Here is a 4638-nt window from a genome sequence, read left to right as displayed (position 1 = left end):
GACAGAATAACTGATCTAATATTCCGCCTTCAAACGTGAATCGTGAAGCCAGCCGGGACTTGTATCTGGACGGCGAGCCCAAAGCTACTTCGGTAATCTTAAGCATCGCCTGAATTTCTAAGCTGGCGTATCCGCATTGCTCGCGCACTCAAGCAGAGCCTAACGGTGTCGACAAACAAGATATCATGTAGAGCGCTCGCACCCCCTGTTGTGTTATTCAGAGCGGCAATTTCCACCGATGTAGCCTTCATCTGCCGGCAAAGGTAATAAGGCGGAAATCTGATTAATTCTAAATGAATGCGGCTAGGTGTGCGTTCACATTAAGCCTGCCAGCGCGGCCGCGCCAGCTGCTCACTGAACACGTGTCGTGCCATTGTGTAGAGGCGGCGCAGTAGCAACTGTCGCGTCTCCCTGGGCCTGACATCGGCTGCCTACTGCGCCGTGACCCACAACTCATCGCGTGCTCGTTACACCCATACACGAGGCGCGCGCACACAGGGCATGTTCTCGCGAGCACATTAATAAAAAATAGCAGCCGTTTGTCCTCCTAAGCCGAAGAATTAATGCGGGAAATTATATATATTATATATATATATATATAGATATATATTTATTATTATTATATGTACACTAGCCTGCGGGTACCCGCTGCGCCTGCTGTAAATCGTGCTACTAATTCATAGCTACTATAATAATGGACAGAATAGCCAACATGAGTAGAGAAATCGACAATAACATGGCAAGACAATATAAAGATTAGAAAGGAGGTAAAAATAAGCGATAATAAGCATGGGAAAAAACGAAAAAAACTGTTATCGTATGGACATTTATATTGACAGCACAACCGAACTTAGAACCCCTGGACATATAGGTAATATGGTGTAAATGACAAAAAGTTAGTTATAGAGCGATGTACTGAATGGGTTGACTTTTCATTTGCAAAGCTCTTGATAAAGAATGTTTTTCGTCTTATTTCGCTGGTGCAAATAGCTAGAGATTCTGCGTCTCCAAAACTCTTGCAAGCTCCACGACAGCTTCGTCCATTGTGAATGCGCTAGCAAATAAGAAGGAATATAGTAAGTAGGAGCCTGAATAATACAAATTTGTTCATTATAGCTGCTTCATAGTTAGAATTAGAGGACACGCAACCATGCCCACATGAAATGAAGAAATTTTCCTACTGAATTCAGAAACTGCATAGCTTTCGAATGTACAATGCATTCTGAGATCGTAGCATTCTGCAACTAAACCTCTGAGCTGAGCTGAGTAGACAAAAGGAAAAATACCTTTGAAACTGTCGTGTGAAACTGGTGCTGTGTGGCGTGCTTTGAGTATTGGTTTCGTTTCACAATACCAGCAGCCGCGATGAGCTGAGCGGAATCGATTTTTTCTCTGTGGTGGCAGCCACCTACAGGTCAAGTGCTGACATTGTGTGAGATTCACGGAAGTTTGTTCAACGGAGTTGTTTCACGATTTTCCGGTGAGTTGACGTTGACAGGGGTTGTTTCATCTAGGAACACTCCCCGGTTATAAGAGAGGCCCTTGAAAATTGCATCCAGATCGCTTGGGCGTTTGGCCGCCTATAGGAAGATACATACATACATACATGACATAGCATACATACATACATACATACATACATACATACATACATACATACATACATACGATACATACATACATACATTACATACATTACATACATACAACATTACATACATACATACATACATACATACATACATAACATTACATACATACATTACATACATACATATCATACATACATACATACATATCATAACATACATACATACATTACATACATACATACATAATACATCCATAGCATACAGAATACATACATAACATAACATACATACGAAGCTCAAATATATATTAGCATATATATTAGGATATATATCAAGAGTAATCATCTCAAATATTGAATTTGATATATATAGATAGATAGATAGATAGATAGATAGATAGAAATAGATAGACTAGATATGATAGATAGCATAACATAACTACATAGATAGATAGATATATAGATAGATAGATAGCATAGCATAGATAGATAGCACTAGCAATAGATAGATAGCATAGATAGAAGATAATAATTAGATAGATAGATAATAGATAGATAGATAGATTACATAGCATAGATAGATAATAAATAGTAGATACGATAGTAGATTGATAAGATAAGATCGATCCTCTCTCTCTCTCTCTCTCTCTGTCTCTCTCTCGCGCTCTCTCTCTCTCTCTCTCTCTCTCCCTCTCTCTCTCTCTCTCTCATTTTCTCTCGGTCTCTCTCTTTCTTTCGCTCTCTGGTAGGCATTAGATATAGGCATACTGGTAACGTTCTCAGAATGTTTTGACACGTGTTGACGACAGCTAGTGGCCGTCGCATTATGTAATAATTACTCGACTGTGAAAGTGTTTAACTGTGACTGGTTTGACTGTGAGTGGAATGTTATTGAGACGAATTTTGGCATCTATATTGTATTGGCGGGGGCTACAGCTGTATTTATATCGCAAGTTGATAAAAAATAATTAATGTCACCTCCCGTTTTATAGACACGATTTTTTCAGTGTGAACACGTCTAGTGCGTGGAATGTATTATGGTTCTGCTTTACTTCCCAAGCACTATCATCATGATCTATATTGGTTTATTTTTGTAGCAGGTTTTAGCGCGTGTATAAACAAGCACGAGTTTATTAGCTCTAAATTATCATAACATTTCGGTTAGATCGCCTTCCGATTCCCTCGAAGATACATACGCACAAAACCAACAGGATTGCCAGTGTTTAGCAGTCGATAAAATGCGACTCAAATATGTATTTGCACATTAGGTTTCACTCGGCATGCAGACATTAAACGTGAAGTTTTGGCGAGTTTGCTCACATGATTGTAGATATTCATTTTATCAAATTATCGAGCGGCTGCTCGTGGATGTACCCACCGGCTGAATAGAAGGCGGACCCTAGAGCTTGTTCTACATTTAATCAACTCCTAAAAAACCATAAACCATTATTAAAATTGATTTATCATTCCCTGCGTGAGTGCTTCGCTGTATTTTAAACAAATATTGCATTATTCTATTTCTAGACAGCTCCGTTCACTCGGCGTTCTAAATATAGACATCGTTATCGTTGAAACAAACGGCGAGTAAAGGAAAATGGTATCCGCTCACGCACGCAACACTCCGCACCCACGCACCCGCATGCACGCACGCACACACACACGCACCAGCATGCACGCACGCACACACGCACCCGCAGATGGGCATATGTATACGCAAGCTCCCTCCCCAACCGAGCCCCCGCTCACCCGCACGCTCGCACGCAAGCAGACACATATACGTACAAAAGCACGCGAACACACAGATTAGTTATAGCCGAAGGGAATTCAAAGATTAACGAGCCACGACAATTTTTCGAATGAGAAACGTAATTTAATTAAAACCTTTACGAATCGTTCAACTTGTCCCCTATGGTTCGTGTGAGGTTTCAGCGCTGCGCTTGAAGGTTGAAGCTTTTCCCAATGTGTTCAGGTTAACACCGAGTCTGATTGAACGCGCCACCTGTAACTGGAAATGAGTTTTTACAAATCTTCGAAATATTATTTCGATTTTGTTTTCTTCTTCGAGCGTCGCCGTCCTTCACGTTTTATTTCGGTTCGTTTTTTTCGAATTTCGCGCTTTTTCACGCGATCACAATTTCATTCGGGAGTTAGAAAGACTTCGTTACGAGGCGTGTATGTTGGAAGTGTCACGAAATGCGTGTTACTTATAGCCTAATGCCAGAGTTTGTGTGTGTGTGTGTGTGTGTGTGTGTGTGTGTGTGTGTGTGTGTGTGTGTGTGTGTGTGTAAACGAAATATCCTAAGCACGGCCAAGTTCATGCATCTCAGCTCTAACGCATAGACTTTTTGTCATTTAGCACCATGATTACTATTATTCCGCGGGCATTCTAAGTTCGAGTCGGGTGTGCTGTCATATAAAATGGTCAGTATGCGTAAACAGTTTTTTCGTTTTTTTCCCTGATGCTTATTATGACTATTACTAAGACCGCGTCATTTCATAAATATTTAATTATTGTCTGCAATGTTATTGTCGATTCTCTACGCCAATGTTCCTCAATCTGGTCCCATATATATAGTACATGAAGTTAGGTAGCACGATTTACCCTAAAACTGCTGGCGCAAAGCGAGATGTCATTTTTTAAAAATGACCTTCTGCCTAATTACTAACCGTTGTAATTGTTAATCCTCACTAACGGGAATATGTTTATAACATTTCAAAGATGGTAGAGCAAAGAGATACATTAACCTGTAAAATTTTAAGTACAAAAAGTGTGTCTCATCTGTTGGGCAGCATCGAAGAAATTCAACACGTAGGGCCTGGTTGTATCACGAGAATAGTTGCATGACCGGTTGCAAAACGCGTGGTTTGTTGCTAACAGAAGACCCGATGCGGGAGCCGCAGGCGGTACCCGCAGCTAGTGTAGCATATAAATTAAATAAATAAATATATAAAATAGTATATATATATATATATCCACGCATTAAATTCTTCGGCTTAGGAGGAAAACCTGCTAGTTTTTTTATGTTGTGATCGCGAGAACATCCCCG

The sequence above is a fragment of the Priapulus caudatus genome, unplaced genomic scaffold (assembly GCF_000485595.1).
Source record: "Priapulus caudatus unplaced genomic scaffold, Priapulus_caudatus-5.0.1 Scaffold200, whole genome shotgun sequence".
In the NCBI taxonomy this organism is placed as follows: domain Eukaryota; kingdom Metazoa; phylum Priapulida; class Priapulimorpha; order Priapulimorphida; family Priapulidae; genus Priapulus; species Priapulus caudatus.
The sequence above is the reverse complement of the archived record's forward strand: the minus strand, read 5'-3'. Positions refer to the sequence as shown.